At 43.0% G+C, this 23,619-nt stretch overlaps 1 protein-coding gene across 4 annotated transcripts in view; it reads right to left on the reverse strand.

Annotated features, from left to right (window-relative positions):
* Positions 1 to 23,619, reverse strand: part of LOC132834289 (WD repeat-containing protein 72-like) — a 314,345-nt gene that overhangs the window by 140,824 nt on the left and 149,902 nt on the right. The window lies entirely within an intron of this gene.

Genomic DNA, 23,619 nt, shown 5'->3' on the forward strand with positions numbered 1-23,619 from the left:
GAACACTGTCTCACAGAGGAATGTGGAGTTATAGTAACCTTTCACTTTAAAAACACAGGATGGTAGTAGTGTCTGCTTTTCTCTGTTTACAAGTCTCAAAAAATTAATCTCCAAAAAGCTCAATATCACTTTGGACACCAATTATCTCCAAGGTTAGTAAATCAAACACCTGATGGAATCTGGTAGCCATTACATCAATTTCTACTTGAAGGAATTAGAGACAAACTGGGTAAGTTGTTCCATCACAACTAATTCCTGAAAATAGCTTGTTGAATTCCTCTGCTATCTTCCTTAACTGTGCACAAATGTTAATTGTGTGGAACCACTTTTCCTAAACTTTTGTAGATTTCTACTGTTTTATCCAGATATAGGAAGCGTTGTAGTGTCATTATTTTTAAATTGGGAGGACTACAGACCCCCTTTTAAGTTTTATTGCAATCACAGCACTGATCCAAAGTTGCTAAGTCTCTATCCTTTCTCTGCAGTTGACATTCAGTTTCGATGTTATGTCTATAAGGAACCCAAAGCCAACCCAATCATGCACTGTCTAACAGCTCTCTGCATACTTCATTCTTTGATTTAAGGGAAATACAAATCTCAGGCATCATATATCAAAATCTTTGCAGGATCTTCCCTCAACCTAAGCACAGCACATGAGCACGGTGGATTAGTTCACTGTAGCCAGCATCAGCTTTGTCAAGTAAGGATTTAAATATTGCTGAAGGCCCCTAACTCTAATCAAATGTCTCATTACATGGGACAAGTCCATAACTTTACTTACTAATACTTGCTGATGGATTATATAAAGGTATTGATAAAGGAGAGAAGTCAAGATCATTTCTACAAAATGTAACATAGTTCACCAGAGATGCTTGGTCCAAATATGGGCTACCAATTATGTTGGAAACCAGTTTCCTGATTAGAATGCCGTTTTCTCTCAGGCATGTGCCTCTTTTTGGTAGTTTGCAGTATTTTCCTTGTTCTCTCTTTAAGGGGCAAAAGAGTGAGATTCTCTTTGATTGCTATGTCCTTCAAAACCATGCACACAAAATCCAACAGCTGGACTGTGCCAATCACATGAATGGATTAATCTAACTGCAGGGAGGAACATTCACAAACCTCAAGGTTCTGCTGTAGTTGATGAAAGAAATCTTCGGACAAAGATTCCACTTGTCAGACTACAGTGGAGGCACCGAGTGACATATCTGCATTGTCGTTATTATTTCTCTTTTGTTTTAAAGTTTGTGGGTGAAGAGTGAGCGACCAGTCATTGCTTCTTTAATTATTTTGCCATCCGATAATGATTTCAGGTGTTTTGCCAGGAGATGGCAAATTCATAATTATTATTCAAACAGGCCTTACCTTTTTCTGCTGTTTTAGAAAATAATTACATTCAGCTTTCAAAACAGCCTTAGCTCATCACCTGTCCTAATCTGGAGCACGCTGTTCAAGGGAAGACCATCATTGGATTTACTCTGCATCACTGTGTGACATTGTTCCAAATTCCCCCCTTTTACCAATCCACGTAAGTTTGGTGATGTACAAATCAAATGCTCTTATGTCTTTTTACAATTATGACCAGACATTCATTTTCCTACTCAGTGTGGAACTCTGTGCATTTTTGGTTTTGTTTTCAATGATCCAGCTTTATCACTCATCATTACAGCTTCATTTTGTAGTCTGTGTTGTCACTCTGCTGTTGGTCACACTGCAGGCAAGCCCTCTGGATCAGCACCCTGGAGTATCTCAAAGGTTGCAGGCTGCTTTCAAGTTTGGAGGCACAGGAGGTCACTTACAGAGTCATGCAGCACGGAAACAGACCCTTTGGTCCAAACTAGTTCATGCTGAACATAATCCTAAACTAACCTAGTCCCACCTACCTGCTCCTGGCCCATGTCATCTAAATCTTCCCATTTGTGCACTTATCTAAAGGTGTTCTAAACATGGTGTTCGAGGTGAGCTACTGGATGGATTGAGGATTGGCTGTCTGACAGAAGGCAGAGAGTTGGGATAAAAGGTTCTTTTTTGGAATGGCAGCCAATGACAAATGGTGTGCCACAAAAAAAAAGTGGGCGGCATGGTGGCACAGTGGTTAGCACTGCTGCCTCACAGTGCCAGAGACCTGGGTTCAGGCGACTGGCTGTGTGGAGTTTGCACATTCTCCCCCTGTCTGCGTGGGTTTCCTCCAGGTGCTCTGGTTTCCTCCCACAGTCCAAAGATGTGCAGGTCAGGTGAATTGGCCACGCTAAATTGCCCGTAGTGTTAGGAAAAAGGGGTAAATGTAGGAGAATGGGTGGGTTTTGCTTCGGCGGGTCGGTGTGGACTTGTTGGGCCGAAGGGCCTGTAAGTAATCTAATTGTAATTCTGCCCACATCTACCACTTCTGCACAACTTTCATTCCACCCTCTGTGTAAAAAGGTTGCTTCTCATGTCCTTTTGAAACCCTCCTCCCCTCACTTTAAAAATGTTCCCCCAAATCTTGAAATCACCTATCCTAATGAAAAGATACCAACCATTAACTCTGTCTATCCCCCTCATGATTTTATAAACTTCTATAATATCACCTCTCAACCTCCTTTGCTCCAATGAAAAATGTCCCAGCCTTTTCTTCTAAATCAAATCAAACCCTCCATTCCTGGCAACTTCCTGAATCCTCTCCAGCTTAATAGTATCCTCCCTATAACAGGGTGACCAGAACTGGCCACAGTATTCCAGAAGAGGCCTCACCAATGTCCTGCACTACCTCAACATTACTTCCCAACTCTGATACGCCTGTGGTCACAATTTGTTTTTGGGCTCTAGACCGCTTGTGTAGCTCAGATATTGGATGTGGACGTGGCAACCTTCCTTGTAAATGTCCTTCGGCCTTTAGAGACCTTTTGCAGCTGAAGATTACATGTACACAGGAAAGGAATGGGCTGCAGAGAGTCCGGGTGGATATGACAGGCTGAATCACCTCTTGTGTTTCTTGTACTGTAATACAATGGTTTCATATTTCAGTTCCTAGTATATTTCTTACTCATTTGCTCGTATTGCTACCACAAAACATTATTTAGCCTGCTGATGACAGTCCATCTGGACCGAACTGAAACACATGCCCACAAGCTGACAAGGCCTGTGAAGAGCATGGACTTTTCTTTAGCTGCACAGCTTCCAGGAGTGGCATAATGATGGACATGCGTGCAACAGGGGAAATGCAAAAAGATGGTGAGATCAATTGTTAGAGACTCCGCGATCGACGAGACAATTATCAGCTCGACTGCGTCTGTGAAGTTTGCACATTCTCCCTGTTTTGTCTGGGTGCTCGGGTTTCCTCCCACAGTCCAAAGATGTGCAGGTGAGGTGAACTGGCCATGCTAAATTGCCAGTGTTCAGGGATGTATAGGCTAGGTGGATTAGCCATGGAAAATGTGGGAATTCCAGGGAAAGGGTAGGGGAGTGGATCTGGGTGGGTTGCTCCCAGATATGTGCAAGAGGCCATAGATCCACTACATGTATACATCTATATATAACTTCAGATTAATTCTGGATGTCAGAATTGAAGTAACAAAACACACTGTGGTCAATCACTCCACTAGGTGCATTAAATAACATATAAAATCAAGACAGATCCTACAGACGTCACAGCAATCTCCACCTCCCAAATGTTAGTGATCATGTGTGTTGCCAAAATTCATTGAAACATTCCAAGAGCTTCCAATTCTCCTGCTGACCCAACTTTGGAATTTACTCAAAAGCAATTCCATTATGGACTTTCCTGATGAAGAGCTTATGCCCGATACATTGACTCTCCTGCTCCTTGGATGCTGTACTTTTCCAGTGCCACACTTCTTGACTCTGCCTCAACAATCGCTCGTGTCCACAGAGTCCACTTTCCCAATTGGGAGTGCACTCCCATGGATTCTGGAAACTGCACTCCAGCACCTACTGAAAGGCAGAACTTCAGCTTGTCCACCGACAGCTCACTTCGCTGAGTTGCTTCTACTTAATGTTTCTCAAAGCTCTTATCTTGCTCAGCTGCCCAGCACAAATATTGCTTGTGGGCTTCCTTTTCTCTCACGGTTAACTACATTGAGCTATTAACTGTGCATCACTTCTTCTGTATTTCATAACTCCCAGGTCTTTTCATTGCCCCTGGACTTTTGCTAACTCTGAACTGAATGGGGACTGCTACAGCAGCACCTTTTTTGGATGGAGCCTTGTCTCTCTGCTCCTAACTGACCAGCAATCTAAACATAGAGACCTTTTCCTCTGACTGTTTTGTTCAATTCCTCAGAATTGACTGTTGAGTACAACTTAAAATTCTTTGAAAGACCTATTTACAATCTTACAGGGCCCGCTCTTGATTCTAAGTGGTATTGCATGTAACTGTTATTTTGTAACAGTTACATGGAGCAGTTCTCTTGAAACTGTCCTGTTTCCTGAATGTTACAATATTCACAGATTGCTGGCTTACACATTACTAAACAGATACAAAACAAAGACTTCATTGCAGGGCCAAGAATATTAGATAATTATCCAAAGCTTCTCTCTCAATTTCTACCCAGCAGCCTCTGCCGAAAATGCATGCATATGAAGATAGGGTCGGTTTCACCTCTGATCTTACTTGCAGCTGAATGATGCGCAGACACTCAACATCAAGGGTTAATAGTAGCTACTTGGGTGAGACAACCTATAGAATTGTACTCTGGCAAGAAGTTACAGCTTTCCAAGGGTGTTCAAACCTTGGAAAGAGAAAAAAAACTCATTATATAAAGATGGGTAGAAATAAGTGCTAGCAAGTATAACACTGTAACATTTGGGAAATTCATCAACGATTATTTGTCTGTTATTTTAACCAAGGTATATTGAGTTAACGCAGCCAGCACAGGAATGTCATACAAACACATTAAGCACTGCATACTTTTATTGTCAACTCATTCGCACTCTGTAGCATGTGTTTTTTTTTCACGTTTTAAGCCATGCTTATCCTCTTTGTGATCACATGCTGGAAGCTAACAATCAGCACAGATGCTGTTCTGCAATATGCTCTGCCTTCAGCTTTTCAACATATGCACACACCTTCCCTCCAGCCAGGCTGAAACAATAGCCAGCAGCTTCCTCCGATAACTGACCTTGTGTGAGCCACCGCTTGTAAAGACATTACCATTGTGCTCAGGTCACAATTAACCACAGTCTGTTGCTCAAAAACATCACTAATGAACCTGTGCAGTAGAAACACATTGGAAAGCCTAAATCCAGCAGGGCTTACTTCATAACCGCATAAACAATTATTGCTCGCTGCTACAATCATGCAGTATTGTTTCAATGAAAATGTTTGCCTTGGTTATGCAATTTGCTTGTTCATTATCGCCACTAAATATTGGCACTCTTGGCTTGCCTATGGCAAAATGCCAATTCCTAATGCTCAGAGAGACGGCTTTCAGAAATTTACATAAAACGCCATTGTTTTATGTAAATCTTGTGGCTTAAAAGACCAAACTATTAATTTAAAATGAGTACAACAAATGCTCAATTTTATTCTTCCAGGATTGAATATTTAAATAAAACTGCAATTCACTGAACCTACAGATGCCATTGAAAACAAAATGCCATCGAAATGAAGGCATTTTACACCTTTGGAAAATACTGAGAGTATAGACTTGAAGATGATCAGAAGAACATTTGAGGAGAGGTTACTATAATGCAAGCCAGGAAAAAGTATGAATATTATTGGCCTCTGATGGTTCATCAGTCCAATTTCCAATTTAATGGTCAAGAGGTCAAGCCTCAGGGCTATTTGTCACTAAGTTTGCTCACCTCATCTTGACGGCACCTGCCAGACTATAGGTAGCCAACGTTGGCACAAAAACACCCAATAAGCACAAAACATTCCATGAGAGAGAGGGGGAAGGGGAAAAGGAAATAAATTGGAAGAGGGCTGTTTGATTTTTGGATCATACCGATTAATGTAAACAGATTAGAGACTAGGAGCAGAAGTAGGCCATTCGGCCCTTTTAGCCTGCTCTGCCATTCAATATGACCATGTTTAATCTTCTACCTCAACAAAAGTGGCGATTACCTTGCTTGGATCATGCCACAGACATCTCAATAATCAGAGGAGATCGAATATTAGATACGTAGGCAAATCACAGAAAGGTGTGAGAGAAACAGGGTTATAGTTGTAGAGGAATTCAACTTTGCTAACAGTAACTGGGAACGCCTTGATGTGAAAGGATTAGACAGGGTGGGATTTTTGAAGTTCATCCTGGAGAGCTTTTTGAGACATGACATAATTAGTCCTATTAGGATAATCATCATAGATGGGGCAGTGCTAAATTTAATTCTAAGGAACGAAGCTGGTCATGTGATTGAAGTTTCAGTGGGTAAGCATTTTGGGGATAATGGCCATAACTCTATAAGTTAAGGGAAGTGCAGAAATGAACTGTCTAAATTTGGAGAATCTCATTAGACAGGATCTGGTGAATCTAGACTGGGAGTAGCTACTCACAGGTAAGTTTACATTTCAAAGGTGTGAGTCTTTTAAAAGTAACAGAGTGAGAATTCAGGGCCAGTGTATCTCTCTAAGAGTGAAGGGTGAGGACAGCACATTACTGAAGAACTGCATAAACAATTATTGCTCGCTGCTTAAGTCATGCAGTAATCTTTCGATGACAACCCTGGATGTTAAAGAGTTTGGTAAGGAAAAACAAGGAAGCCGTATGTCAGGCACAGTGCATTGAAAAAGGGAAGGCCTTTCAAAGGTAGACAGTTGGCACAGAGGAGCAGGTGAGATCAAGGAAAACCCCAAAGCCTTCCATAAGAATATTAAACGTAAGAGGGGGACCTACTAGAGTGCAAAGAGGCAACCTGTACATGGAGCCAGTGGGCATGGGTGAGGTCTGAAATGAATATTTCTTAACTGTATTCACAAAAGAGAAAAACACTATAGCCAGGGATGTCAGTTAGGACAGTGAGGTTCTAGAACACGTTAAGATAAATAGGGAAGAAAGTTTTGATGTTTTGGTGAGCACCTAGGTACATTTATCCCCAGGGCCTGATGAGATATATCCCAGGCTGCTCTGGGAGGCAAGGAAGGGAAGAGATTGCTGGGACCCTCGTGGAGATACTTAACACTTTGCTGGCCACAGGTAAAGTGCCAAATGACTGGAGGATAGCTAATGTGGTTCCTTTGTTCAACAAGGGCAGCAGGGATAGGTTAGGGAAACACAAACCAGTAAGTCCAATGTCAGTGGAAAATATTGGAAAAGGTGCTGAAGAACAGGATTAATCAATACTTGGAAAGACAGGATTGACAGAGGTAGCACAGATTTGTTCGAGGAAGATCCTGTCTGACTAACTGATTTGGGTAGGGGAGGCAGGTACTTGTACGATATTAAAGAAGCATCTGGATGAGAACTGAAAATGCCAGGGCACAAGAGACTATGCACTAAGTGCAAGTAAATAGGATTAGTGTACTTTGGTTTTATAGGTCAGCACAGACATGGTGGGCTGAAGAGTCTGTTTCTATGTTGTCTGAATCTATGACTCAATGCCATACGCTCAGGATACATCTTTGGTACCTTTAAAATCTAAAAACATAACTCTTTCTGTATTATATTTAGTGATTTGGCCTCCCCAGCCTTCAGTGGTAGAGAATTCCACAGGGTCACTACCCTTCAAGTAAATCAATATTTCCTCATCTCAGCTCAGAATGGTCTATCCCAGATCCTGAGACAGCGAACCCTGTTTTTCGACTCTCCAACCGGGGAAAACATCCCCCTGCATCTGATCTGTCGACTTTTTATACAGTTCAATCAGATCCACTCTCATTCTTCCAAACTCTAGTGAATACAGGCCCAGTCAAGCCTCTTACGACTGTCCTGTCATGCCCAGTATAAGCTTAGTGAACCTCGACTATGAGGAAGGCCTTTTGCCTGAAACGTCGATTCTCCTGCTCCTCGGATGCTGCCTGTTCTGTGCTTTTCCAGCACCACACTCTCAACTCTAATCTGCAGCATCGGCAGTCCTCACTTTTGCCGATGGGCAAGTATATCCTTTCTTAAGTAGGGAGACCAAAACTGCTCTCGATACTCCAGGGGTGGTCTTATCAAGGTGCTTTAAACTGCAATGAAACATTCAACATGTGAACTCAAACCTTGACAGGACATTGGATGGGTAGCTACCCCCCACAGTTAAAAAAGATCACTGACTGGTGCAATGTGATTAAAGTATCATTGAATCATTTCACTTTTTTTTGTTCGTCCTTTACAGTCCTCAGTATCCCAGGTTTCAGGGCTAGGCCAGGGGCTACTGTGTTCCACTGGTTGTCTTACACTCCTTTTAGTAGCTTTCCTGAGCAGCAGAAACAAGATCTCAATATTAACCCGATCAGTTTTGAAGAGGAGGAATGGACATTGAGGGTGATGTGGAGGATGGTGGAACTGGTGGCGTGGGCAGAAGCCTTGCAAGCGGTGTGCCAGATGGAGGTTGGCAGCGAAGGTGGCGAAGGTGGCTGGCGAGTACGGGTGGGTCTTAGCCCAGTGTGGCATAAGCAAATCTTAGCAGGACTTATACACTTAATGGTAAGGTCCTAGGGAGTGTTGCTGAACAAGGAGACTTTGGAGTGCAGGTTCATAGCTCCTTGAAAGTGGAGTCACAGGTAGATAGGATAGTGAAGAAGGCATTTGGTATGCTTTCCTTTATTGGTCAGAGTAATGAGTACAGGAGTTGGGAGGTCATGTTGTGGCTGTACAGGCCATTGCTTAGGCTACTGTTGGAATATTGCATGCAATTCTGGTCTCCTTCCTATCGTAAAGATTAGATTAGATTAGATTACTTACAGTGTGGAAACAGGCCCTTCGGCCCAACAAGTCCACACCGACCCGCCGAAGCGCAACCCACCCATACCCCTACATTTACCCCTTACCTAACACTATGGGCAATTTAGCATGGCCAATTCACCTGACCCGCACATCTTTGGACTTTGGGAGGAAACCGGAGCACCCGGAGGAAACCCACGCAGACACGGGGAGAACGTGCAAACTCCACACAGTCAGTTGCCTGAGTCAGGAATTGAACCCGGGTCTCAGGCGCTGTGAGGCAGCAGTGCTAACCACTGTGTCACCGTGCCGCCTGTAAAGATGTTGTGAAACTTGAAAGGGTTCAGAAAAGATTTCCAAGGATGTTGCCAGGGTTGGAGGATCTGAGCTACAGGGAGAGGCTGAACAGGCTGGGGCTGTTTTCCCTGGAGGATCAGAGGCTGAGGGGTGACCTTATTGAGGTTTATAAAATTATGAGGGGCATGGATAGGATAAATAGGCAAGGTCTTTTCCCTGGGGTTGGGGAGTCCAGAACTAGAGGGCATAGGTTTAGGGTGAGAGGGGAAAGATATAAAAGAGACTTAAGGGGCAACTTTTTCCTGCATGTATGGAATGAGCTGACAGAGAAAGTGGTGGAGGCTGGCACACTTGCAGTATTTAAAAGTCATCTGGATGGGTATATGAATAGGAAGGGTTTGGAGGGATATGGGCCGGGTGCTGGCAGATGGGACTAGATTGGGTTGGGATATCTGGTCGGCATAGACGGGTTGGACTGAAGGGTCTGTTTCCATGCTGTACATCTCTATGATTCTATTCCCAGCACAGGGACAGTGAACCCCCTCAGGGAAAGCCTAGCTTGGAGCATCTGTGGGCCCATGGCTTAAGGAAGGTCTGTAACGTTTGACTTTTTCAACTTTATTTCTTTATTTTCCTATTTTTATACTAAGAGGGCTGTAGTGCTGAACTTCTAAACTTATTTCTTTATTTTTCTACTTCTGTCACAATGATTTTGCACTGAGGTACTTTGTAACTAAGATGGCATCCTGTGTGGTGACATCATACACTCCTAACTGTACTCTTGTACACTGTACTTGAATACATGTGACAAATTAATTTAGGATAACTGGCAACATGGACAGGTTTGACCAAAAGGTTTGTTTCAATGCTACAGATCTCTATGACTCTAAATCTACAATCTCAACATATTACTGAAGAGTGTGTGGAACAGGATGCCAGTAGAATTCTTTACAGCTCAGGAGTTTAGCTGAATGGATCTTGCATGAGGATCTTCCAGCCTGAATCAGAACTTTTATCTTGTCACTGTCTGTAATTGATTATGACCTTGATTCTCAATTGTTCTGCTGCTCCTCCCAGGCATTGGTTAGGCATCTTTGGACAAAATGACTCTGTAGCTGAGCCAGCTCATCGTCATGATGAAGCCACTGAAAAAACAGAAATTGCTGGAGAAACTCAGCAGGTCTGGCAGCATCTGTGATGAGAAAACAGCATTAGCATTTCAAATCCAATACCGTTCTTCAATAATGAGGACCTTGGTGTCAGTGAGCGTGTGGTGTTCGATGCCTCCAACTGATTGGAGTACCTGAAGAGCAGCTTCAAGTTGCCAAAAACATGCTTCACAATTATCCTGCTACCTCCCGAGTCCTTCAATTATTTGTGTTCTACATTGGCCTGCGGTTGCTGGATAAAAATCGATTACGAATAGAATCCCTTTCCACACATGTAGGATATATCAATATGAACTGTAAAACACATACCACATCAGCATAGTCATCCCCTGCCCTTGTAGAAAGACAACATTGGAATGGAATTGCATTGTTCACAGCCATGCTTGCTTTGGTCAGTGAGAAAATGATGGGATCGTTAGCCCTTCTGAATAAAGCAGCAGTCCTCCCTTCAATGTACCTATAGGCAGCAGATAGCACTGCACACCCCTCCATTTGGAAGGAAACAATCTTAATTGTAACTGAGTGCAGCACCACTCCTCCCTGCTCAGACACTGCTGCTCAATCTATCCCAGGAGTCTGGGCTTGTGGTAGATCCCGACAAGATGATACTGATGCCATCCCAACTCTCGGCCAACACATCCTTGCTTTTATTCCAGTTTGGCCACTATGCCATCAAGTTCAATGCCAACAGCCCACAATTGAAATGTAAATCCAGGGACCAGCTGAGATCATCATAACCTATACTGTCAGACACAGCTCAATAGGTAGCAGTCCTACACTAAGGGGTTACATAAAGGCAAGTCTTTCTTTCTGGTAAATAGAATACTTGCCATTGAGAACTGGAAGTTACTGTTGTAATATGTCTGTTCATAATGCTTTCTGTTCCATCCCAAAAGAAGTCTACCCAAGGATAATGGTCATGAATTTCATTTCTCCCCATTTCATCAGGCAGGTCACTGGGAAATTCAACCCAACCCCTGTCGTATTTGGAATGAGGTCAGTTAGGCGAATCTCATAGCATATGAGTTCCCTGATTGGGGCTATTAATCTGGTCCAATCAGGGACCCCTGGTAGACAGATGTAAACAGGAGAGCCATAGATTCTGTTCAATTTTGGAGCCAGCTCTGTACTAGCTGCGTTAGCGTCATGTACTGTGCATGTGTTAATAAAGGATGGCCTGATGATGGGATAGTGGACTTTGTGGAGTTATTTCGCCCCCAAGTTACAGTCAGGGCCATATGCCACTCCCTGTGTCAGAAGTTAATGCCCTTGGTATAATAGCAGAAGTGTGGAACAATCTACCATGCCAACTGACCTCCATAGAAATATTTAATAAAATTCTGCTTGAAGAGATACAACTTAACCTTAAAGATGTGCTGGTTCCTTGTGAAAATCTGGGAGTTGAGATGGTACTCACTGAAGGACAGGGGCAAGGAGCAATTGTTGAGAGCCACGCCAGTGTGCAGAAAGTATTGAATGGGGTGCTGTTGGCAGTATTTGGATTCCTACAGTTTCCAACTTTCAAAACAACTTGATTCAGAGACTTGAAGCAAACTGGTCCATTGAGATTCAAGATAGGGATTTTATTCTGAGAATTATTTCTAGAATCCAAGAATATGATAGAAATAGGAGAAACTTCAGCCCTCAAGCAGATGACTGGATAGTGACATATGGAAGACAATAGCCAAGAAAAGGTAGCTGGAGAACATTGTGATCAGACTTATGGTAGTTGGACAGCACTGAGATTCAAACTAATCAAAGGCAATGTCAAGAGCTCTTCCTGCAGACAAGATGGAATTAAGCTCTGGGTAGAGTGGTAAAGGCAATAACTTTGCTCACTGGGTGCAATTATGGGAAAACCAAACATTTTTTCCAAACGGAAAAGATGGGTCAAATTCCCACACACATTTGTATTAATATTGAGATCAGAATCATGAATTACTAGGAATAAACCTTTTAGAATCACAGGAATCCACAGTTGATCTGTAAATGAGGATTCGTACAGAAATAAAGGAGCTGGATGAAAAGGCCTTGGTTAATATTTTAGGAGCCCTGTAAATGCAGAGGTAAACACAAGGTCTAGAAGATCATGGACATGAACTTGATATTCATTAAGGACTGAGGCAAAATAAAAGATCTGTTACTTTAATACCGGCGCAGTGCAGCAGCTCAAGCGCATCAACATTTGTTTGACAAACTGACTCGTTGTTTATCTGGGAGCTCATTGAAGAGATAATTCAGTTAAAAGATCAGTGCTACCCAGCAGACATAATTCACTTAAATATTTAAGCTGTATTTAATAAAGCTCCACAAGTGAGGCATGTGGAATTAATGGCAAATTAGCTAGCTTGGCTTAGCTTGGCAATGGAAAACATGAGGCAGCAGTAAATGGAAAAGGACTACTTCTAGGGGCCAGAGACCATCCGAATTATGGAAGGCAGGAATCATTATCATGAGAGTTAAGAACAGTCCAGGGAATAGCACTTTCGCTCACAATGTAACAGTTCTGTTGACACGCAGGTGTGTTTGTTAGGGCTTCGTGCATTTTTTTCTAAGTAGATTGAAGAATTTAATGTCAGTAAAAATAAAGTAATACATCTCAGAATATTAAAGATAAGCTCATGTTCACGAACCACCTATTTGGTTTACACAATTATCAGTCACATTCAAATTGATAAAGTAGCACACCAATGTTAAAATGTCAGATCTAAGTCCCAGCAGAAACCAGAGAGGTAATACACTATGAAATAAGCTACAACGTAGTCTTAGGCGAGATATACAAACTCTGATGATTAGTTACATATTCTGGACATTTAATAATATAACTGCAAAGCCTCCTTTAATGATTTAAGGTTATGGACATACTTGACTGCACTCTCAGATTTATAATTTATTAGCCAGAACCTCCTCAGCAGTGTGTGTGTGTTTCCAAGGCAGGCAATGCAGCAAGGCTCTTGTGAGATGTGCTTTCCATTCTGCAGCCCTGCTCACTCACGATAATACAGTACAGGCGCAGCCTTAAATGCGAAGCTATTGTCAAAAGGCTTGTTATGCAGTCAGATGTTTCTTGAGACTATTTGATTATGAATCAAAGCAGAATGTTATAGTTCCAATTACGCAAATACTACTCAAATATGCATTTTCTTCCATTGTTCGACTTTGCGGTATTTAAGTCAAACTGCCAAGGATAACATTGGATTTGGGCCTCAGAGTGACAGACTCACAACAGTTAATTTAATTGCAAATAAAAACTGCTCTTAATTATCTTTGCAAATGAAACGGCATTGGTAGATCTACTTTGCTGGATGTTGTTTTCAAGATTACACTAAACTTTGTGCTGTAAAGATGCAGAATAGCAAACACATTCATGGACCACTAGGCTTTGTTGTGGAGCAGAAAGACAGGTTCAAACAGGCATGCAAATTGGGTCCTGCTGCATCTCAACATCCAAAGAATAAGAATAAGTGCCAACCTTCAATAACAACTACACTATCATCAGTACATTCTGAAAATGGTACAACAGCTACACTGCGGGAAACATTTCCAGGAACTTTTGGAACTGATTTGTGATTTCGAAATGTACACGTAGATAAAATAAGGTTAATTTATTCCCAGTGGTACTGTACATGACTCGTTTGTCTTAATGAATGTATGCTGTATTAAGTGCTCGAGTTATAGACGCACATCTTAGAAAAGTTGCCAACATTTCAAAAGAGTCTAAGCTCTCATGGAGATGGAGGTGCTTGTGTCTATTGTCTCGTAATGCAGACAGATACAGCAGCAAACTACGAATTGATTGCACTTTCTGCAAGTCTCCAAGAGAAATGGCATACTGTTCCCGTACCCAAGACACTTCACAATTTACATCACCCATAACAGTGAATTTGCCAGTTAATTTGCAGACAACTCTAGCTTTTTATTAATAAAAACAGTATAAATCTGTAAATAGTAAATTCACTACGTGCAGCAAGCACTTTGAATTGCATGCAAATTATTTGTAGCTTGTGCTGATTAATTCAAGATCATTTGTCTTCCACTCAAACATGATCAGACACTCCCTCCCACCCACCTGAAGCTTCTTCTTCCCATTAAAGCTGATAATTATTCTCCTCTGACTGATAAATGTCAATGGGGAGATGGGACTGATATTTGAGAGTCAGCCCTCAGAAGGCCTATCAACCCCTAACGTCTCAGAGGATAGGTGCTATGAACCATACAAATGTGTTGCCTTTGACTAGATTCCTCACAACCTGGCTTTTTATCCACCCTTGATGTCCACGAGAAGAATGCAGACATTATAAGAGGTCACCCTCAATCTCAGGAAAGGGCAATCTTCCCTTGGGTGTTTTTCCCCAAGCCATATGGACACCCAAAGTATTGGTTTAATCAATACGTGAGGATGGACCTCTATTGAGCTCAAGGGGATCTGGAGTCCAGCACTGCCAGATGTCACACTTGGCCTGCCCTTCCACTCCTTTCTTAGCAGATGGCTCTCTAGTCGCCTGTGCCTCAGGCTGCCAAGTATAAAGAAATTAAATGCAGAAAAAAAAGCCTCATCCAAATTGTAAAGGTTGAGAGTTCTTTGTCAACTCACTAAACAATAAAACTGAAAAGTTGAGAAAAGCAAGTGCATCTTGGGGAGAAATCCCAGCAGAGTGAGTATTTACATGATTTACACTCCCCACAATATCAGGTTTCTGTTGCTTTTTCCCATTGCAAACTTTGGTCACTTTAGTAGCTTTGTGCCATTTAGAAAAGTTCCTGTAAAGCAATTTGTGTTTAAGAGACATTTTCAGCAGTCAACAAAATTGACTGGCAGCTGTAAGACAGATACAGCAAGGCAGGTTATATGTCCATGTGCATTTATAAGATACCCTGATCAGAGAACATTCAGAATGATTTTAAGTCTCTATCAGATGCACTTTGTTAGATTCAGGCGGAGTCATGCTTGTCCTCCTCCAGTGACTAACAGCTGTAGGCAGGTTTATATATGATTATTTCTAAATTGTTTAAACTATTTTTTCCCACAAATATAGATGAGCAAACTTGGTAACTCAGTTACAAATGAAAACTAAGTTGGCGTCATCATTCTATTAATCTGTAATACTTTTACATGGCTGTTTCCGTCAATTGTTTCACAAATTTATAATTTACATACAAACTATGTACAGTATTGACTCATCCTCTGACATGAATTTCATTCTTTTAAATGTGATCTAAACTAATAGAAACTTAGACTGATCAGTTAGCACCAATTTGTGCTTTAAACCATTGCTGAGCCGAATGCATTTGTATCCCAACTATAAAATTGCAATATTGCCTTTATTTCTTCGACAATAGGGTAAATTCTATGTGTAACCCTGTATTGTAATTTCTTACTTTACTAAAGAATCTCTTGTGTATGATTTAACATGACACATGATTACTTGCCTTTTATTTACAAGCTTGAACTGCTTCTAGTGATTACTGCAGTAAACAAGGACATAATTTTTAAAAAGAAAACAAAATACACATTATTGCATGAGTGATGAGCAGCCTTTAAGCCCTTTCATGTTGTCGAGTTCTGCTTTTCAATTACATTAACAAAATCTGTTTGCTGCGTTCTGTTTGATCCTGTCCTATCTTCTGACCCTGAACTGGTAAGGCACTGTCTCTGGGATTAAAGGTAAAACAAACCACCAGTACCTGGGAAATTAAACATTTCTCTCTGGCTTTTGTCTTGAAGTGGACTGGCAAAGAAACCTTGAGACCTTTATATTCCCCAAGAAACACCTCGACCTGATCCACTATTCCATTGTGGGTCTTCCTTGAATTAGATACAACTTGGGTCACAAAAGCTCCATCCTCACTCAGTAGCAAAACAAAACTCCTCCTTTCTGACAAGTGTGGAATGAAAACAGTGGTTTGCGAAAAAAAAAAGAGGAAACACAAGCCCTTTCTTCCTTGGGGTGGGCGGTGCTGGGGATGTTTTGAACATTCAGAATTGAATCCTCAAATGCAGTAGAGGGAAGGGCAGCAATCTCAGTGATTGGCAGCAGAAGAGAAACGTAAAAGCCCTCAATTTTTGCAGCTGATGCACAGGCAGAGTTCAGTTTACAATAGAAAGAAAAACAGCATTACCCAGCTAATGGCAAAGGCAATCATCTGAACACCGTGCACCTCTGCTAACAGTGGGGCTCCCATCCTCAGTTAAGCGGTAGAGTGCCTTTTAGTTTTTTTTTGACCACGGCAGGGGTAAACAACCTATTGCGCAAAACCCACTGGCTGGTAATAAATTACTATATCGGATACCTTTGTTGTCTCTCACCAATGATTTCACTTCGTCCTCCTACTATCGTTACTAATTAAAGCTGTGACAGCTTTAGATTTTTTTTATCCTGCTGTAGATCACGCCTTCATCTCCCAACTGCTTCAGTGAAGGGTCAAGAGGCCCTTTTGACCCCTGTCAGTTACTATCCATTGACCACTTGCTATTTAGTGCAATCTCAAATGAACAGATGGACACCTCACTGCCAGCCACTAGAGAGGCCACAAAATAAAGAAAAATGATATTGCGCTGGGATTTCAAACTGGTCTGTGAATGCAAAAATTGGGCAGGAGCTCCTTAATAAAGCTCCATTCCCTTCAAAATGTGCAATCTATCAAGTTAAAAGCGATTGAAAGATTTTATCATTGGGACTTGTGTCCATTTTAAAAGGAAGGAATATTTTAGCTGAAATACTGTGCAAACCTGAACAGTAGCCTGGCCACATTTAGCATCTGTGCATTTTAACAGTCACTCGACATCATCTCATATCGACATGTGCTGCAGGAAACAGAGAGAGAGAGAGTGAGGTACAGTTTACCAGCAGAATTCAATTTCAGTTCAGTTCTTGGAGTGTTCAAGCATTGAAGCTTTTACTGTTCCGCTTTGGAAAAGAACAACTTTTCCAATGACATCAGCAAGTTCAGGCTCCACCCATTTACAGAAAAGGTAAATCAAGCTATTCTTCAAAAGGTCTCAGAAAACCTCAAGTACAAAAGCCTCTTCTGGTTGTCTATTTATATAATGCAAGGGAAAAAACAAACAAATTCTGGTGAAAACAACAGATGCTGGAGATCACAGCGGGTCAAGCAGCATCCATGTAGACAGAGTAAGCTAATATTTCGAGTCTAGATGATTCTTCATCAGAGCTGAAGTGTGGAGGGAGGCAGCATTTATCCTATAGTTTTGGAGGGGTATAGTGGGTGGAGGGTTCTGATGGAGAAAAAATGTTGATACAGTCAGTCCTTCTCTAATGCGATGGTTTTGTGTTCTTGTGCAAGTCCGCGCTATAGAAAAATCACACTTTAGGAACAGCACTTAAAAGTGTTGGCGCTGTAATCGCGTTATAGCCAACACACATTTTAAACGTTTGTGCCGTGGAAACAGCATCCCCAATTGGTCAATCCTGTTACAGTGAATTTGCATTGTCGAAACGCGCGTTATAGCAGAACAATTAGTTCAGACTAAGTGATCGGAATGTGAGAATGGCAGAACAATGGTACATCTAACTGCCAGACTGGAAAGAGAAACAAATTTTGGTGTTAATACTGAGATTGGATTAGGCGCCAAGAGAGTTAGCCCAGCAACACTGAGCACCGGTCCCATCTTTCTAAACAGTATCTTTTATTTCATTGTAATACAGCCACGCCCAGCTGGGAGGTAACTGTACAGCAGGAGCTGAAACAGAGGAACTCAGATTTTAACTCACAGATCGCCACTCTAGTTTTGTTGGCATTAAGAAAGAGCTGCACACTTCTGACAGGAGATTCTGATCAGGGCTGCTTCAGAAATGCAAGGCTGTCCTTTCTGCCCGACACTACCCTTTCATGGTGCAGGTTAGTGGGGGGGGGTGGCGGGCAGCACTCAGTTACCACCTTATGTGATTTAAACGCCCCCCCACCCCCATCACGGCCAACCACTTTGACAGCTCCTGTGAAGGGGTAAGCATACAAGGGAAGCATGAGGTTAGGGTACCAGGATGGTAGAGGGCCAGGAGGGCAAGGAGCCAGGGAGTAGGGTGCCAGTTTGGTAGGAGGTAGAATGCCAGGTGGAAAAAGTGACAGATGGTTGGGACGTGGACTGCTAGTTAGATAGGCTGCTATGTGGGTTGTGTGCCAGATGGGCAGGGCACAACATAGCAAGGGACCAGGTAGATGAAGGAGTGTTTGGATTTATGTGAGACTGGAGACTTTGTGTCAGGCAGGGATGACCTGGAGGTATTGGGACTCATGGAAGGTGGGGGGGGGGGGCAAGGTGGTGGAGGGTGAGATACTCTGGTCCTTGAGTGTGTGATGGAATCAGGTGCCCCTTTGGGTAGGGGTGTGGTCATGTTGTTGGGTCTAGCAGCTGGGGGGGTTTGTGGAGGTCAGTCCTGGGCAGCTGCAGGATGGTATGAACGTCAGGTCTGGGTGGGGGTGGTGATGCATGAGTGGGGGGAGATGTGTTGAGCTGATTCTTGTAGTAAAGCATCTTTGGGAGGTGCAACTGGATATGGGTTGTGAAGTAAGTATGAGATCTTTGTTTCCGTTGGATTGTTCAGCAAGTAAACTAGGTATTGGAAATCTAACTTTTCCTGGATATCTATTTAATCAACTGCAGTGGAACCCTCCAAATTCTCTGATTTAAATAGGTACTGCAGGAGTTTTTCAGGCCCAGGGGAATTCCCAGTGGAAACCTCAATTTTCTGAGGAATCCCCTTGGCATGAGCTCCGTCAGGATTCCACAAGTTCCTGATCCCCAACTCCGACCTACGCTGTAGAAACAGCCATCAGAAAATGTTCAGCCGTATAACTGTCTGTCATGATGAAACACGCATGCTTATATTTTGAAAGCTAAGGGTGTCTTAGTGAACAGTAAATGATTGGATGCTTTAAGACAATGGTTACAGTTGGGTTGAGGCTACACTCTCCCCAAGCCATCCTTGTGATCACAGCCAATGACTGATCCAATCCAGAAGAATCATAATCCTACAAATGGGATTAAAACAGATGGGTATTTGCTGACCAGCATAGACACGATGGGCTGAAGGGCCTCTTTCTGCGCTGTTAAAAACTTGACCACTCTATTTCCGAGTGTGTGTTATTTCCTGCTGCCTGGTAAAAGTAAAGCTGAGGTAACATGCTGACAGGACAAAAATGACAGCAGCCCTGCTTTAAACACAAAAAAGCCGGATATTACTCAAAGCAAGAAGGCTTCAGACCTCAATGGAGGGGGGCCTTGAAGACTGAGGAGTGCTGTTGGTGGGCCCAGGTCACTGGCAGGAGTAGTGCTGCTGCAATGACAAGACACTGTCAGCAGAGGGCTCTGCTTGTGGGCTATGGAGTGCCCATAAGAGGGCTCCCACTCTGGAACTCACTGGGAGGATACTCCCTGAGGGAGGAATTATCCCTGATGCAAAATGGCACAGTGGCAGGAAGATATTGGGCACCATTTCCAACCACCCTCTCCATCCTACTTTATCGTTTTGCCATCCTTTCTGACTCCCAGACTTCCCTGAAAGGATTGGGATAATTCAGGCCAAAGCATATTTTATGGCAGCTTAAATCCTCAGTCTAGAAGCTTGTTTGGCAGAAATGAAAGCACCCAAACCATTGAAGTATTTGGCATTAAATGATAGCGATTTCTGTGCAGGTTGATACACAATGACATGATGCTGTTGTGAGCAAAAACTGTTGGTCTGACTTCCTTCACTTAGATGCATCAGCATCAAACCACTTCTAATGATTTACTTCAAGGTAAATTCGAAGAGAAAACATCGTCAGATTATCCCTCACGTAATTTCAAACCTAGACACACAACAATCATTTACATTTATATAGCACCTACAAAGTAATTATCCCATATTACTTTAATAAAGCAGAAATAATTTGTACCAATTCGTGCAAGACCAGGAAGCAATGATGAAAACAGATGTGTAAGGCATGGATCAGGACAAAGCAAAGCTTATAAAACAGTGTTTTCAGGGAGGAGTGAGATATTGTTCTTAGGAATAAGAGGAGAAACGAGTATGGGGAGAAAACGGGATCACACTGAATGCTGGAGCAGGTTCAAAGGACTGAATGGCCTACTCCTGCTGCTACCTTCAGTTTCTATGCACTGTCTGAGAAACAGCTTATAAAGGACAAGGCAGATATGAGAAAATGTCAGATTTCTTACTCTAAGTATGGTTAATATACATCATAACCTTATTGGACTGCACTCCCAGTAAACAATTGGTTAGCAGCTTAACCTGAAGGCCATCACATCTCAGGTGAGGGGGGAGGTTGAGAAGCAGAGACCTTCGTGGTAACCTGAGCCAGTGCAGGAACTGAACCCACACTGTTGGCATCATGTTGTATCACAAACCAGCCATCCAGCCAACTGAGGTAACCAATTACCTTAGGCCACTATAAAAATACAGGCTAATGCAACACAAGGAAGCCACTCTCTGCATTGCAACTGTGTTAACATTTTGAAAGAGTAACTTAATTAGTTAGTTCCCCATTCCTTCCCAACCCAACTATAACCATTGTCTTAAAGCATCCAATTATTTACTGTTCACTAAGACACCCTTAGCTTTCAAAATATAAGCATGCGTGTTTCATCATGCCAGACAGTTATACGGTTGAACATCTTCTGATGGCTGTTTCTACAGCGTAGGTAGGAGTTGGGGGATCAGGAACTTGTGAAATCCTGACGGAGCTCATGCCAAGGGGATTCCTCAGAAAATTGAGGTTTCCACTGGGAATTCCCCTTGGCCTGAAAAACTCCTGCAGTATCTATTTAAATCAGATAATTTGGAGGGTTTCACTGCAGTTGGTTAAATAGATATCCGGGAAAAGTTAGATTTCCCCTTCAAGGGTTCATCAAGTTCCCCTATGAATTTTGAATAGCCTGCCACTTGGTTATGTGGTGGAACGCGTGTGCAGAGGGATGTCGTGAGCAGCCCCTGCTAGCTGAAAGTGCCTACTGCACCTGGCATTCCCAGGTGGTTCCCCCATTCCTTCAAAGCTATTATTGAAACCACTTCTATCACCTTTTGTGGCAATGCATTCTAGATCAGAAGCTTCTTCTTTCCAAAGGAGTCCAATTTCCATTTGGGAATCAAGGTGCAGTGACCGCGACAGACTGCGGAGGGGGACATGGAAGATCTGAGGGGAGGGCTGTGCACCAGTTGGCTTCATACATTCACCCAGCCACCTGCAGCCAGTGTACAGTGGTGACCACTGCAGTGGTCATGCATAGCGCCAGGAAAGTAATTGCCCAGACGTGAGGACTATCCAATAGCTGTGGTTGCTTTGTGCATTTTTAAGAAGTGTTGAGTGGATGCCTCACCTCTCTCTCTCTCCTACCTTGGGGATTCCACCTCAGACAGCCAATATGGAGAGTCTCCTGTGGGTCTCCCAAGCTCCGACATCTATTGCTCACCTCAATGCTTCTTGCTACTTATTAGACAGTCATTGGAAAATGACCTCAGGAGTTTACTTCCGACACACTGTGGAGTTGGGATCCAGAAGTTCTCCAAATGTTGGGTTCCTGACCCCAGAAGGAAAATCCAGCCAAAGGGCAGCTTGGGAGGAAGTCTCCTACATGCCATTTCATTCATTGAATAACAAGTACACACCCCAAGTGAACACTCCTCACGTGTATTTACTGCAGCAGCAGGGTTCTGTCATTGAATGTTTTGCCGATGTTGAATTAAAAAGGCCAAGATTCACCTGCCCCACAATCTCAGTGGATATTTGTGAATGCTGATTTGATGTTTCGGGCATAAGGCCTTCTTCAGGAATGCCCGAAACATCGAATCTCCTGTTCCTTGGATGCTGCCTGACCTGCTGCGCTTTTCCAGCAACACATTTTCAGCTCTGATCTCCAGCATCTGCAGTCCTCACTTTCTCCTCGGGTATTTGTGAATGGTGACCTCATGCCCCTCAATTCTCATTCATTTCCCTGCAAGGTCCAAGAGACAGAATACCCTCGTGCTGAGCTGCATTGACTTTATATGATGTTAGTTTCATTCAATGGATTTGTGGCAAGCAGGCCTGGCTCTCCCCAGTATCACAGGGTACTGATTAATTTACCTTGTACTGTACACACAGCCAGAGCTAGAGCGAGAAACCCTGCAGGAGAGTCTGAAGAAACAAACCGTGCTTCTCCCATTAACTGGGTGATGAGCAGGAGCATGCAATTGGAAATCAGCTTGGAATGATCTCTGATCAAACAGCCTTGTAGGCCCTTAAGCGCAAAGCTCTCTCACAAATCAGCTAAGCTGACATGGCTCATTGTTAAAAACTCCAGCTCCTCTGATAGCCTCTCAAGAGGATTGGCTGGAAGGACTGGAGGAATATTATGCCTGTCCTGACCATCGTCTTAAGTAATGTCGGTTTCCTTACCTAAAGAAGGATATATGTCCCTTCGAGGGGAATGCAGTGAAAGTTCATCAGATTGATTCCTGGAGTGAGACAGCTGACCTCCAAACAGAGATCGAGGAACATGGGCCTATGTTCTCTGGAGTTAAGATGAATAAGATGCAATTGCATCGAAGCATCCAAAATCCTCAGAGGGCTTGACAGGACAGAGCTGAGAGGCTCTTTTTCCCTCGCTGCAGAGTCTGGAACCATAGGTCAAAAACTTGGGATGAGGTGTCAGCTACTTAGGACGAGCTGACATGACATTTCTGTGAAGCTGTGGAATTCTACCCCGCCCCCCCACCACCTCCCACCTCCCTCCCCCCCTCCCCCCACCGAGGACTGAATGCTCCATCACTGAGTATATTAAGACTGATATTGATAGAGTTTGGGCAGTACAAGACTCACTGGATCTCGGGATTTATGCAGACGTAAATGCAGAAGTGATGTAAACAACCAGTCATGATGTTAGTGAATGGAGGAGGCTCATAATTATTTATTTGATGTCCTAATGTAAAACTCGTGGGTGGCACAGTGGCACAGTGGTTAGCACTGCTGCCTCACAGCGCCAGAGACCCGGGTTCAATTCCCGCCTCAGGCGACTGACTGTGTGGAGTTTGCACGTTCTCCCTGTGTCTGCGTGGGTTTCCTCCGGGTGCTCCGGTTTCCTCCCACAGTCCAAAGATGTGCGGGTCAGGTGAATTGGCCATGCTAAATTGCCCGTAGTGTTAGGTAAGGGGCAAATGTAGGGGTATGGGTGGGTTTCGCTTCGGCGGGTCGGTGTGGACTTGTTGGGGCGAAGGGCCTGTTTCCACACTGTAAATAATCTAAGTAATCTCATCTAAACTCCCTGTTACCGTATCTTAATAGATTGATAGATATGAACAAAGAGCAGGAGTAGCCTATTCTGCCCTTTGAGCCTGCTCCACCATTCAATACGA

Source organism: Hemiscyllium ocellatum, chromosome 39, assembly GCF_020745735.1.
Source record: "Hemiscyllium ocellatum isolate sHemOce1 chromosome 39, sHemOce1.pat.X.cur, whole genome shotgun sequence".
NCBI classification, from domain to species: Eukaryota; Metazoa; Chordata; class Chondrichthyes; order Orectolobiformes; family Hemiscylliidae; genus Hemiscyllium; species Hemiscyllium ocellatum.